We start from the raw sequence: 16,550 nt of genomic DNA on the forward strand, positions 1-16,550 counted from the left end.
TAGTTTTGTCAGCGCACTAGGTGAATGGTCCAAAAGGGTTGTACCTAGTCTCTTAATGAATCATGGGTGTGCTTTGGGTCAGAGTATCGTCTTTCATTCCCTTTGAAAGCCAGTTATGGATTCGCTATTTACATGCAAGTGGAAAGACTGAATGCTTCTGCAGAGAGGAATCCTTGTATTTTTAATATTCGGCATGTTTGTGTGCTGCTGCGTGTCCCTGTGTGTGTAACAAGCAGAGTGTATGTGCTTTTTACTAGCGCTCCCTTTAAATAGCAAAAAAAAAAATACTGCATAATTTACTTTAGACCAGGTTTTTGTTGGTCAATAACCGCAGTCAATTGCCTCAAAATAGCAATACGCCAACAATGCACCTGATTCGTTTTCAGACCAGCACGCCCATGGGCGAACAGATGGACACAAGTGCATTTGCTATTTAAACAACATGGTGCTGGACATGAAAATGATCCCTGCGTCAGGCTGAAACTAGCAAAAAACACTTGCGTCGCACCTGGCGTCACATTCATACATTTAATTTAAAATTATCATCTAATTTCAACTTAAATAGCTTTAACTAGTTAATTCAATAAACACTAATTGATAATTGCTAATTGATAACACAATACTTTGATAGCATTAGCATAGCCTAGAAATTTCTGAATGAGTGCAGCAATATAAAAAATTTAAATATACCCCAAAAAAACCAACATAACAGAAACTCTTCTAAATTAGCATAGCGGAAAATTGAACACTACCAAATCTCTCACTTAACATTAATTTTGCACAAAACCATTTTATAACACTTAATTTTAGCATTTACTCTCCCTTTCGAGTGTCATGGCAAAGCATGCTGGGAAATAGAAATCCCAGCCCAATTTCAGTTAAAGGTGAAATGTGTACATTTTAGGAGGAACTATTGACAGAAATGCAGTGTAATATAACTATGTTTTCAGTGGTGTATAAAGACGTTACATAATAAACCGTTGTTTTTATTACCTTAGAATGAGCCATTTTTATCTACATACACCGCGGATCCCCATGTTAAATTGCCATTTTGCGCTGACATGTTTCTACAGTAGCCCTAAATGGACATACACTCTACAGAGCACTCTCTACTGTCTCAGACAATGACATTTTTGTCCAGTGTTGGCCACCGTAGCTTCTCTATATTGCAATTCGCAACCTCAACGCTAGATGCCGCTAAAATGTATACACTGCACTTTTAAATTTAAGTTTGTCTAAATTAAAAGAAACAAGTTCATAAAACTCAAAACAATGAAACAATTCAGATTACTTAAAATGTGTCAGTTTTGTGAACTCAAAAGAAAAATAAAGTTCTAAATACTCATAAAAGTTAATTTGACTGAACTAATTTGTTTAATTTAAGTTTACCCTAAACCAATTAATTATTTTGAGCATTAAGGTTTACAGACAAGCCTCATTTTCATCATTTAAAAATGTTTTACCAATGGTTTGCCAACATTCTACTGACATGTGCCATATAGCCTATCCATAACCTTATTAAAGTAATTTTTTATATTAAATACTTATATTATAATTTAATCGTTTGCAATGATGAAGTTCACAGGTTTTTTTTTTTTTTTCGGTGTATAAGGTCGGTTTCTCTTTCTTGGAATTTCTTACTTTTTGGCCAGGTTACGTTTCTCCATGTCGTAAACTCACAAGGCTTCTAAAACATGAATTTATAGGGGAATGACATTTAAATGACGATTGTTTTCAGCCTACACATTTATCACCATCCGATCATTCGTACGAAGGGATTGGTGGCAAATGAATGTTTCATGAATCCCACATGAACCCTGTCGTAAGATGATTTCTGCACTCGTTTCTACATTAGATTGATAAATGAGGCCCAATAATTCAACAGTGTTAACAGAAAGCAAACACTCGAGTCTTCACTGTCCTTTAATTCTACCACCTACACAAATCTATATGGATTACCCATAAATCTGAGCTCAAAGATGCCAGTTAGATCAATCAGAACATGTCAAGACGGTGCTTTGTTCACTTTGCTGTTCTGTTGTTAAGGATAGCGTTGATTCGAGAGCAGTCATTAGTGGGGTGGGTGTTCCTTCACATTGATTAAATCAGAAATAGACAGCTTGTTCCCTATATAAAGCCCCATGGCTCACAAACTTAGTCCAGCTAGTCCAAAATGGACCTTCTGTACTGCTGATCAAATCAATGTCACTGGCTTTTATTGCACTGACCTCCTTTTGATCCCCTTTCAGTTCTCCACTCATCTAGAACAGACTGACTATTAAACTGATATTAAACTGACCTGCGATGATCCAATGTTAGTTTTGACTTTGGTCTTTGTGATAAGTGGAAAAAATAGCATTACATACGTTATAAACATTATAGAATACATTATGAGAGTCAAATGAAGAACACTTACCTTTTAAATGCACCTGAAGCTGATTTTTATTGGTTTTATCTTCTGATTTTTATCTTCTTCTACACGAAAGTAAGCAAATGATGACCATTTTTTTGTGAACCATTTATTTATTGACTATATTAGCATATTGAAAGGGTACACCCTCTTTTAAGTTGTGCTAAGCGATAAAGACAAGTTATAAACATGCACAAAAAATTCCATATTCAGCTAAATTGCTGAGTGAAGCCACTAATGAATTCTTTCTGTCTCCCACTCAAAAGAAGAAAGTTTGTTATGATAAATAATGGCAGTATTGTGACAGCACCAGAGCTTTAAAGAAGATTTGTACAGACTTCATTGTGACAGAAATTATGTTTGAATGCTAAATACACTCAGAGAATTAGAATAACCTTTTCAGGTTCACAGCTGGAAGTGAAAAGCTCTGAAGCTTAACTGAATGCATGACTTAACATCAAATGGTACAATAAAAAGCATTGAACAAATTTGTGGCAATAAATCAACTTTTGACAAGTGGGTGCAGCTTTTGGCTCCTTGGATATGTGTGTTTAGTTAACTTTTGGATTGTAAAAAGACTCAGAATTTGCACAAATTGTACTTTATGGGGTACAACATTTAGTCACATGGTGCAATACCATCAAAGGAACATTTCTGAACCTGGTTCATATAAAGGGTACTCTTTTAGGGGTACACAGTTGTCCCTTTAAGGGTGCTGCTGTGACACACTAATGTATGTACACATGTTGTGTATTGTAATTTTGGAGGAAAAAGTTTCCTATATAATATATTAATTTCGGTTTAAGTACATGTAAAATGTGATAAGTTGAAAATGGTGATGTATAAGTTATCATCTTTTGTTGGTTGAGAGCGGGACTCTTATTTTGATACTGTGGACTCGTGAAGAGGAGCATTGTGCGCCGGCGCCCTCACAATTGCTGGGGATTTTGGCGACACACACACGGTGGCTCTGGTCTCCTCATTCTTTCCTGTTTTTACAGGTAATGCTTTTACAACATCCAAGCAATATGCACACGAATCATTTGTGTTAACTATGTGTATGTTTATTTTGTAAAAATTGTATACAAATGTTCCAGTTGATAAAGATAGTGAAAATGCGCATGTGATCCGCCATTTTGTGGATGCTGTGATGCTCGCATGTGCTCGCAAAATGCATTTTATGTGATTTGTTCAGGCTCCAGTTACTAGGTTCATTACTTTCATTATTTGTTTATTCTTATTATATTTGTTTGGTTATCTAGAGTTTATGTGTGTCAAATTACAATGCACTTCTCCGGCTGAGTTTCTGTAAACCGACATCTCAATGCAAATGGATGTAATGTTAATGAGAATATACATCCTGCTAATACAGAGGGGAGATTTATGCTGAAGTGATCTGATTGTAGAATCAGTTACTCGTTAAATGTGTAATGTTCATATACATCTTCTTTCATGTTCATTCATGTGATGGTATTATATTGCATTATATGCATAAGACAACTTTTGAGTTTTTGAGTTAAAGAAACAAAGAGAAAAGCTCAAATGGATGTGTGTAGAGAAAAAAAAGGAGAAATGTAAATCTGAAATGTGCATTGTTTGACAGTAAGAAAGTGACATTTGTGCATCAATAAGGAAAAAAATATTTTATTAAGAATGCTTTATTGGTTTTACAATGTGAAAACATTGAATAAACAATTGCTGGGGATTTTGGCGACACACACACGGTGGCTCTGGTCTCCTCATTCTTTCCTGTTTTTACAGGTATTTTCTAATCTGCAAACACGGCCTTCTGCACGGGGCTTGTAACACTGCCCCAGTGACAAGCTGTTGTACCCTAAAGGTACATTTTTTGTACAGTTATTCTAATAGTTTATAAGGTTGTTTATTTGTTTTTTAAGTTTTAGGTTCTACCTACTGTACCAGTTCATTCCCACCACCTCTTCAGATCAAGATTGCCAGAAAATTATTATTTACAGTTTGCAAATGTTATGAAGACTTAAGGTCAAGGATAAAACTCATCGGTATAATCGGGTTTTGTCCATTTGAATGTCTAAGTGCAGCTCTTACAGAGAACGATGTCGTATTTGAGCTTATGTGGTCTCTCTTCTTCTCAAACCTTACACATAATTTATCACAGATTCTTGAACAAGGTCTTATTTATGAAATGGGTAATATTGTGGGGCAAATTCACTAAAGTTCCACTAATGCCTATTTCAGCAAAAAATAAATAATACAAAAAAAATCTGCATTTATTATAATTACATGCAATCCAGTTTTGAGGGTTATATTAGCTGTGTGAACTTTGTTTATGCTGTTTAAGGCAAGCGTGAGCTCCGGGGGAGGGGAGCACGAGCAATTAAAGGGGCCACACAAGGAATCGGTGCATAGATAATGATGGCTCAAAATAGGCAGTTAAAAAAAAATCTATGGGGTATTTTGAGCTGAAACTTCACAGACACATTCAGGGGACACCTTAGACTTATATTACATCTTTTAAAAAGACGTTCTACGGCACCTTTAAATTAGTTCACTGTCATCCTTTTCAGAACAAACATGGCGAATTTATTATGTCATCATTATAGATTGTGCTTTATTCACAAAAATGAATGCTATTTGTCCAGAACAATAAATGTTGCACTATCGTCACCTATGGAAAAAAGGAGTTTAAAATTGCATTGAAATGGAAGTAGCGATAGTTTTTTAGAATTGTGACATACATCAGAGTGAAAATCATTGAAAAAGACTGTTTAAATGTTTGTAAACATTTTATGTTGATCATGAAATTTAATGCATCCTTGCTCAATAAAAGTATCAATTTGATTAAAAAAAAAAAAAAAAAAATTATACTGACCCTAAACTTTTGAATGGTAGTTTATGATGGACAGATAGATAGATAGACAGACAGACAGATAGATATAGATATTTGTGTGATTTACGCCTCTTATAACACTGGTAAATGAAAGAGACGCTCTCTCCATGCTGTCACTCTTCTTGGCTGCAGAAGATTATAACTCTCACATTAGCCTGAGTGTTAAAATGCCCTGACGCTCTTGCTCTGTTGAGACCATCCTTACATTTTAATACCCAGGTCACGAATCTGTTCAGTCCAAGAAATGTCAGGTTTTTACTGGAAGCCTTTAACATCTGACATTTTTATTGCAGGTCAGCATTGAAAAAAATCTCTGAATGGAAACTCGGAAAGGTTGGCAGTTTCAGCGCACAGCGGGGAACATTGAATGTCATTGTCTGGCAGAACCGTCCTGTCCATCAAGTTCTCACACATCTGATAGAACTCAAGAATCACATATTCATTGCTGAAGGAATCACTGTCACTTATTTCATAGTCATGAAGGTGTTTGACTTTTACAAATTACTTTTGCTCACAGATCAATTTATTCATGGTTCTGCATTTCAGTTACATGTTTGCAATCAAATCTTCTGGGTTGCATTTTCCAAAAGCATCGTTAGCCAACTACGGTCGCTTTGTTACCAACATAGTTCAACATTTAGCATTTCCTGAAACCAAACTTCTAACGAACATTCACAAAAGTGTTGTCAAACGTACCGACTTCAAAACCGAGTCGGTGCTGAAATTTTAAATGTGACGCTTTGAGCACTACTGGATTTCGTAAACACTGCTGATTGGCCTTTGTGTTCACATGCTCAACATACACCGATCAGGCATAACATTATGACCACCCTCCTAATATTGTGCCAGAACAGCCCTGACCCATCGAGGCATGGACTCCACTAGACCCCTGAAGGTGTGCTGTGGTATCTGACACCAAGATGTTAGCAGGAGATCCTTCAAGTCCTGTAAGTGGTGAGGTGGAGCCTCCAAGGATTGGACTAACATGGACTTAAATAGATCATGCTCTTGGGCACAATAAGCAAGGTAACATTCAATACATTCTATATCTTTCATCCCAATGAAATATACACACTTATATTATATATATATATTATATTATACTTATATATATATAAAAGATGCATGCATAAGACCAGGAAATTCAATCTAGATTTAAATATTAAGATTCAACCCCCCAAAATGGGTTGTCAGTCTTCATAATTGAACCCTCCTCTGGTTTAATTGTTCTCATAAATTACGACTGGGATAAAAGCTCCAATTAGAGAGCAATTAAATCAGTAGGTAGTGTGATCTGTGGTGACAAATTGCATTTAGCCCTTGTGCTCTGGTCTAGCAGGTGGTTTCAGCAAGCAGAGTTGTCAGCACTAATGAGAAACGCTGGATGGATTGGAGGTTTTGGAAATCATCGACTGTGGCGATGCTGCACACGACAGCAGGGGCACAGGGCTTTCTAGCCGTAGCCCGAGGCTCTTTTTCAATACAGAAAGCACTGAGACGTGTGGGAGGAAGGAGGAACAGGAGTGGGAGTATTAACTTTAGACAACACAACAGGGAAAATGAGGACAGCTCTGAAGAGAAAGAAGGAAGGGAGGATTGAAAGAGCGAGAGTGAAATTGTAGCTTTCAGGCTATAGAGTTAATGTTTTGTTCTGCTAAATGAGGCTGAAATTAAAGCAGCCTCTGATGCCAGTTAGAATGAACGGAAAGTATGAATGAGAGAGATCTGTGCAGAGGAAAACTGTCAGGGATACAAAACTGTAACTGCTTTAGATTAACAAATGGAAAAGTGGTGGCCAACATGTAATAGATGGAGAAGTAAACACAGCAGACAGTTTGATGTCTAAAAGTCAATGGTTTCAAAGCTTTTCAAATTTTCAGCATCATTACTCCAGTCTTCAGTGTCACATGATCCTTCAGAAATCATTCTGATATGCTGATCTGCTGCTCATGAAACATTTATTATTATCGTCAATGTTGAAAACACCTTTTTTTTAAGCATTCCTTGGTAATATAAAGTTCAGGATGGCATTCAAAAGCATTTAAAATAGAAATATTTTATAACATTATAAATGTGTTTAATGTCACCTTTGATCAATTTAATGCATCCTTGCTGAATAAAAGAGTTTATTTCTTTCAAATAAAAAATCTTACTGACTCATTGATGATTATATGGATGGAATGGATAGACTGAACAACAGTAAAAATAGATTATCATCAAACAACAAACAATTGCTTTTTTCTCCTGTAAGCCTGAAGCATTGAATTCATTACTACTGAGTACAGGAGTCTGACACATTAGGCTCAGCAGCTCTCTTCAGACCTCTTGGCACCAGTAAACAGAGATAAATTCTTGAATGCAAGAGTTCAGTCATAAAGTATATCACACACTGATGACTGACTTCCTGAGGCGTTTTCAAGTTGGGAAGCTCAATACATCATCAATCCAAACACCGAACAGAGGAGAGTCTGCTTTAGAGAAGAGGAAGAGTTGTTGTAGTAGAGTGTTGTTATCATGCCGTCATTTTACACCGGACTGCTTCACAAACGAGGGTCAATTCAATGCTGGATTTGCACAAAAGATTAACATGATGCATATGCTAGTGGATGAGTTGAATCAACTCCACAGCAACTACATAAATGTATCCACTAACCATTCAGAAATGTCTAAAAGTTGTAACTTCTTCCTGAGTCTCTCCATCAGTGTCGGTTTGAACAATGTAAGGCTGAACACCGTTACTCACAATCCTCATTTTGGCTGCGTGAGATTCTCCAGCTTTGTTGTTGTTGAACTGTTAAAACTCCGCCCTCTTCTGGAAAGGGGGCGGGAGCAGCAGCTCATTTGCATTTAAAGGGACACACACAAAAACGGCGTGTTTTTGCTCAAACCCAAACGGGCAATTTTGACAAGCGATAATAAATGATCTGTGGGGTATTTTGAGCTGAAACTTCACAGACTCATTCTGGAGACACCAGAGACTTATATTACATCTTGTGAAAGGGGCATTATAGGTCCCCTTTGAACATTCTCTTGATATTACTAGAAAAGTAATATCTTTTCTATGCAGTTATTCTGCAGTTGATCTGTTTATTGTACAAGGAAAGAACAGCTTATATACTCTCTTAAAAGCACAGTCTTGATGGACTGAAGGAAATCAGAAACAGGGGCAAAGGAAGGTGAAGTGAAGCGAAGCTGTGTGACACAAGCAGTCAGAGATGCATTTGTGTGGGCATTCGTTTCAGTCTGTTCTCTGTGAGACAGGCGAGCTGTAGGCGAGATATATGTAGGGAGGTACAAAGAATTCTTTGGCATCAATTACAAGATGTTTCATTTCATGGCCTGGATTGACATAAATGAAGGTGACAACAGTTACTGTGATGAAATCCCTTTGAACTGCAGCAGTGAAACATGGGGAAATGAGTGTGCTGTTGTTGAAGCTGAATCTCCAATGAAAAACCTCACGAAAATGGCTTGATGAGTGCTTTCCTGTGATGAAACTGTTATTGAATTTTGTTTTTTCTTCCATTGCATGACATTTTTTAACCAATACACTTTTGTTTACATCACAGCCTAGCAAAACTATGATTTGCTCATTGCTATTGCTACAGTCAGAGGCAAATGATATTAGAAGAAGGTAAATTCACATTCAAGAAAGAATCACCTCAGAAGAATCATCGTAAATATAATATTTTTTGTCTGTTTCATGAGTACACTAGCATGTTAGATGGCTAACCGCTAACAGACATGGATTGAAAGCCACAAGTGTCAAATTTCATTAGGCCTGTAGAAAGAAAACACAGTGGGACAGAAGATTTTTCAAAAACAGAAAATGCTTATCTGCTCTTTAAAGGTGCCGTAGAACGTCTTTTTAAAAGATGTAATATAAGTCTAAGGTGTCCCCTGAATGTGTCTGTGAAGTTTCAGCTCAAAATACCCCATAGATTTTTTTTTTATTCATTTTTTAACTGCCTATTTTGCATTATTAAATATGAGCCGATTTAGGCTGCGGCCCCTTTAATTCTCGTGCTCTCCGCCCCCGGTGCTCGCGCTTGCCTTTAACAGCATAAACTAAGTTGACACAGTTAATATAACCCTCAAAATGGATCTTTACAAAGTGTTCGTCATGCATCATGTCTGATCGCGTAAGTATAGTATTTATTTGGATGTTTACATTTGATTCTGAATGAGTTTGATAGTGCTCCATGGCTAAAGCTAACATTACACACTGTTGGAGAGATTTATAAAGAATGAAGTTGTGTTTATGAATTATACAGACTGCAAGTGTTTAAAAAATGAAAATAACGACAGTCTTGTCTCCGTGAATACAGTAAGAAACGATGGTAACTTTAACCAATTTACATATATCACAAAAAGAAAACATGATATCATGGATCATGTCAGTTATTATCACTCCATCTGCCATTTTTCGCTATTGTTCTTGCTTGCTTACCTAGTCTGATGATTCAGCTGTGCACAGATCCAGACGTTAATACTGGCTGCCCTTGTCTAATGCCTTGAACATGGGCTGACATATGCAAATATTGGGGGCGTACATATTAATGATCCTGACTGTTACGTAACAGTCGGTGTTATGTTGAGATTCGCCTGTTCTTCAGAGGTCTTTTAAACAAATGAGATTTACACAAGAAGGAGGAAACAATGGAGTTTGAGATTCACTGTATGTCATTTCCATGTACTGAACTCTTGTTATTCAACTATGCCAAGATAAATTCAAATTTTAATTCTAGGGCACCTTTAAATTAAAATTCACCCAAAAATGAATATTCTGTCATCACGTGCTCACCCTCATGTCATTCCAAACCTGTATTACTTTCATTCTTCTGCATAACGCAAGTAAGCAATAAGGTACTCAAGGTAGTGCTGTATCATGAATAAGGGCGTTAGGCACGACGTGAAGTGGAGTGCCAGCAACCCCTTCAGCCGTTACACACAATACAAATATTAAAGCCAAGAATATGTATCAATGCAACTTTCATGAAGTAAACATTCACTAAAAGCCTTCCTTCCGCTGGAAAAAAACAGTCCCTGACCGTGAGCAGCAACAGAAGTTACATTATTATGCCATTAGATGGCAGCAAAGGCTGTCTTTATGAGTGTGTCAGTCAGTAGCGAAGACCTTTATTTTGAAAAGACTGAATTGTTGTGAACAAAGGAACAAGACGCAACTGACAAATGCTTTGACTAGCGCTGTCAGTCACGGGAAAACCCCTTTACTGTTAAAAGGACAAGATAATACATCAGACATTTAAACATTTTTTTTTATTATGAATCTGACTGACCTGAAGGAAAATGCTAAAATCTGAATGCAGGTAATAAACTTGCTCACTCGATCTCTTCCTCACAATACTCTTCTACATAATACTGTAAGCTTCAATGAACAACATCAATTGAAAACATAAGTTTACGTTGCTAAGTGTAGTTGCTAAGGGTGTTGTGTAGTGATACACAGAACCGTTGGGTGAAGCGGTCATAGCTGTGTTTTATTATGAATAAAACACAGCTATTGACCAATCAGAATCAAGGGCAGGAACTAACCGTTTTATAAAAGAAGGTATTCTGAAGAATGTTTTGGTTACCATTGACTTCCATTGTATGGACAAAAAAGCACAGAGACATTCTTTTATGTTCCACAGAAGAAAGAAAGTCATACAGGTTCCACATTAGCTTGTTTGCAACACAGCTGGAAAATATTCACCCACACATCATTAAAGTGACCTGTGTTTAATCATGAGGTGTTTAAACAATTACACACTCAAGGAAAAATCTCTAGAGCGTGTTTGAGATGTTATGAAGTCATAAGCCAGTCTCTCAACAACAACTGCTTTGAGACAAAATGTGAAGCCTAATGTGACAGTAGAAATGTGATGACATCATCAAGGGCAAGATTAAGGAAACTAGCCAGCAGCAGGGAAAATGTCCACTGCTACTAGAAGGACCACATCTATACAAGCCTTTGAAACTGAATCATATTCCCATTTGCCTTATTGAGAGTTAAATGTCACAGATGAGCTGTACGTGCTCCCTTGTCTCTGGGGTAGCCTAGATAATGACCATGTGATCTTGTTGAGCATTTCCCTCTGTCTCCTCAGAAGTCTCCAAAGAACACGAATGAGATCAAACCTGATTCTCATGCAAGTGATTTTTGGGCAGAGGATTTCTGGGATGGCTGCACAGATAAAGCTCATTTTGTTGCAAAATGCTTAGGGTTTATGTTGCGATAATGACCACCTGATGGCACATTATCTTTCTTATTACACACTACTCAAAAAAAAATATATATATATGGACATGAAATGCTGATTTGAGTTAATTAATTACCTGTATATTGTATTCATGCCACTAAGAAAAATATCTAGTCCATTTCAGCAAAACTGGACAAATGGTCCCCCCTCAATATTAGATATTTCTTAAAGGGTTAGTCCACCCATAAATGAAAATTCTGTCATTAATTACTCACCCTCATGTCATTCAAAAACCCATAAGACCTTCGTTCATCTTCAGAACACAAATTAAGATATTTTTGATAAAATCCGATGACTCAGTGACGCTAGTCTGCCTCAGCGGTCTAACAGTTCTCATCAATATCAAAATGATGGCCAATCAGATCAAAAAAGGCGGGGCTTACTATTCACTGAAGACAAGTGTGAATTCCTACGCAACGCTTTTAGTTTTTGCAGTGAAAGAGTGTGTGTGTGGTAAGATATAAGTAGCTAAACATTTAATATTTGACAGCTGTTTTACGATGGATATGTTTAATAAAACACAGTGACATACAGTGATGCAAACTACTCAACTTTTTGAGTAGACTTATTATGTAATTCATCACTAAATGTGATGAGGCGAGACGTTTTTGGGGTTTTTTACATTTCGACATATTAGACATAGGTCAATAAGCGTTGCACACCTGTAGATCATAGATAGGTGCGTAGGATAAGACTAGTAAAGTCAAAATACGAAAAAACAAGAAAATCCCGCACACTATCAACTTGCAAATCAAGATTAGTGATTGAATAATCATTAATGATTATTCAATCACTAATCTTGATTGGATATTGATGATTGTCCACTGTGATTTGTCATGTTGTTTTAAATATAATGGAGTTTGAATACAATGTTGTTGCCTGATGAAGATCATACGATCGAAACGTTGCTAATAAAGAACTTGTTTTGCAAGCTGATAGTGTGTGGGATTTTCTTGTTTTTTCGTATTTTGACATATTAGACATACAAACAAGAGTGAATGTGTGCATATTTTTATGTAAAATATTATTTGCAAGAGTTTAAATGGACTGGTCACTGTGATTTTGCCAAGTAAGACATGTTCCTGGATCAACATATTCTGTTGATCCTGGAACAACATTCCAGTCTGAAAATGTAGTCTTAACCCTATTCCTACCCCTAAACCTAACCCTACCCTTAAAATCGGAAGGGAAAGATAGGTGAATAACACTGATGTAGAAAAACCTAACCCTGGTTGCAAGCCTAAACTTGACATAAACGGTAAACTTCTCCCTCAAATCTGATTGGTTGATTGGAATGTTGTTCCAGGATCAACAAAGATGCTGATCGAGGAACATGGCAAGATCACGGTGACCAGATGGACTTCACAATTTTAGGCTATAATTAGATTTTATTTACCGTTCTTATTTCTTCTTTATTGCCTTAAATCCCTTTTAATCCTTTAATTATTTTTAAATAAAAATAGGGCGGTTAAAAATAGGCGTTAGGGCGGGACAACCTGTCACTCACATGAGATCTACCAATAGCAAACCACAACCATCCAATCAATTCCCACTGGACAAAATCAAATCCCGCTGTACATTGTTCTTCTTTGAGACATCATTTTACTTGGATATACACCACAATAGATACAATCGCACCTTCTGTTTCATGTCGATTTGTGAAATAAATTGCATTGTCTAATTTGTTTTATACATAGTTTACATATTCTAAATGAATGTAATTTGGGTGTACTTAGCATAGTTGGAGACCTGATTTCAAGGGATGACTCAAATCCTCACATGGCAGTATTAGTTACCGAACAGATACAGGGCGAATTCCAATTGTAAGTGAGCTTTGCTATTAACACAACTAGACTTGTGTTTGAATAGACTGCCAGTGAAAGGATTTATGGCATCAACACCTGACGACAACACCAATATACAAAGTAGTGTAAAAAGATCTGACTCAGAAAACGTTTCAAACATGCTTTGGAGATGGAGCTGTATGTAAATTTGTTTCGAGTAGCTGGATATGTCTGTTTCGATTACAATACCCAGACTGTCAGTCTTAACTGAGAGATCTGTTCCATCCATCCTAATTGAGGTCTCACTGAGTGACAGCTTAATTAAAGGACTGGCATACTCTGTCAAACCCATTTAATGAAAATGATGAGGATGAGAGAAAGGGAAACAACAGTGTTGTTAGTCTACTTTATGTTATCTGTGAGTGAAATCCCTCAAGCAAATATTTCTGCTTAAATTAATTTGGAGATGGTTATGTCAGTTTTCGTTTCAAGATGAAATTCTTTGATGGGTGAAGTTGGTGGAACAGTGTCAATAAAATGGGGATGATGTCAGAGTATTTGAGAGGACAAGCACGTTGTATGTTCATATGTTACTGAATTTGCCACCAAAGTGACTTGGTTATTATCATACATTTTTCCTTTTAAGACAAAGGTTCACTAATGCCATTTTAGCCATAGAATGCATAAAGGGGCCCAACAGAGTGATTTTTATTTTATTTTGTCAAAGTTTTGGTTTGTGACTGTCGGTTTTTATATTTTATTTACTATGGCATATTAAAATTTGTCATATAAACAATCATATTTTTACTTTGAATTCATTACACAGAAAATTAAGTTAAAACAGGATGCCTTTTCTTTGAAGAAATACTACTGAATTCAATTCAGATCATATTGACCCCCTTTAAAGTCAGCATGAAATGAAAATTCATCATAATTCATTCATTTTCTAAATGCATGTTTATGATCTTATTGTAAATGATTCATCCATGTGTATATTTCCATTTTTAAAAATTGACCTTGTGTCGGCGCCAATAGCCTTGTGGGCAGCACGCCGATTTACAGCACAGTTGAGCTTAAGGCATCCGAGTTCAAGTCCTGCGACTCGTGGACCTTTCCCGATCTCATCCATCTCTCTCTCTCAAACTTTGCTTCCTGTCAACTTACTGTCCTGTCATAATAAAGGCAAAAACACCAAAAATCTAATTTTGATTTTTTAATGAAAATATCAAAATTTGATCTTCCGGTGAAAACGAAAGACTTCTCCAGTCATTTAGTCCAAACTCCAGCCCTTTCTGACAAGTTTGCATTCAGATTTGCCTCCATCCCGACGAACAGAACCAAGGCCCTTCCTACACGTATTTTTCTTTTTCAATAATCAGTTTCACCTGGATGTATGCAATAATAAAGAATAAAAGATCTGTCACTACTTCCATTACATCGCAACAAAGCATTCATTTTTTTTTTTTGGGTCATGTGTTCCAGGGTCAAGTAGATGAAACAGCTTTGACACACAGTATACACTGTTTCGTGTGTCAAGTCACATTGAGGACAGTGTCAAAAGTCTTTTCCTCCGAGAGAGGTCTTGGAATATGTACATTAGCCAGCTGTCCATGTCCTCGGTCCCTGGCCATCTGTGCTAAAGTCTGAAATAAACGTTCTCATGGGAACAACAAGTGACGAAAATGATGAGGCTCCGAGAATTCAAAGTCAAATCACCAGAAAATATGACCTGCCTAAATGGCAAACCTCAGACAAAAGCTCCTTGCACTGTGGATTGCCCTTAGGTATAGTATATTCAGGAATGTTGAGCAGTCAAAGATGCTGTTGCCAGAGAAACCGTCTATATTATATACGTTATATGTACAACAAAGGGCTTCCTTAGGGCTTAAAGGGCTAAAAGACACTGAACAGGGAGATTGCTATGCTAGCATGTGCAACCTAACCTATACTGTTAATAAATTTGATTTCAACTTAAAAACTTAAAGGTAGGGTAGGCAATATATTTTCATAAATATTTTTTGTAATTCTGGTTGAAAACCCTCTTCACATCCTGATAGCAATCAATAATAGAAGTGGTCTAAATATTTAAAATGAACATATATTTTCTGTGGAAGTATCAGGACCAAAAAATGTTCGTCCAATCATTGCATTTGGTGTCCTACCTGGCTGTCAATGTCACATATCATCAGCGCTTTCCGTAAAGGCTCGTTCACACCACGAATGATCACTATAAAGATAACCATAAAGATTTAGTTCTAAAAATCATTCTAAATGTAAAAGAATAGTAGAGTCCACACCACAACTATAACGATATCGTTGTGATCACTTTCAGAAGTTTTTTTCCTGATGTTGAACGATAAAACACTGACAGCCAATCAGAATCCATTTGAATATAAGGGCACGTGCATTTAAAATGGCAGATGATACTGCGGAGAAGTTAATCGTTGGATAAATTCACTGTTAGATTAGATCGATTACACTAGCTAGATTCACTCGAAACATAGCATGCTGAGGACATCTGCTGGTTAAAGCCATGTAAATGCAACAAGAACAGCAAAAACATGTTGTGCACACTTTGAAACCGCAGCGCGTGAGCTAAGATAAACAGACCGGTATCGTTTGTTGGTGTGGATGCAAATATAGTCATCATTGTAGATATCGTTCTTGGTGTGAACAGGACTTAAAGGTGCCCAAGAATGCTTTTTCACAAGATGTAATATAAGTCTAAGGTGTCCCCTGAAGGTGTCTGTGAAGTTTCAGCTCAAAATACCCCATAGATTTTTTTTTTATTAATTTTTTTAACTGCCTATTTAGGGGCATCATTAACTATACACTGATTTTGTCAGCGCGCCGCCCCTTTAATTCGCCTGCTCCCTGCCACACGAACTCTCGACTATATTACAGCGCATTTACAGTTCACACAGCTAATATAACCCTCAAATGGATCTTTATAAGATGTTCATCATGCATACTGTATACATGCTTCGAATTATGTGAGTAAAGTATTTATTTTGATGTTTACGTTTGATTCTGAAGTTTAATTCTGAGTTTGAGGCTATGCTCTGTGGCTAACGGCTAATGCTACACTGATGGAGAGATTTATAAAGAATGAAGCTGTTTATGAATTATACAGACTGCAAGTGTTTAAAAATGAAAATAGCGACGGCTCTTGTCTCCGTGAATACAGTAAGAAACGATGGTAACTTTAACCACATTTAACAGTA

The sequence above is a fragment of the Chanodichthys erythropterus genome, chromosome 7 (genome assembly GCF_024489055.1).
Source record: "Chanodichthys erythropterus isolate Z2021 chromosome 7, ASM2448905v1, whole genome shotgun sequence".
Classification (NCBI taxonomy): domain Eukaryota; kingdom Metazoa; phylum Chordata; class Actinopteri; order Cypriniformes; family Xenocyprididae; genus Chanodichthys; species Chanodichthys erythropterus.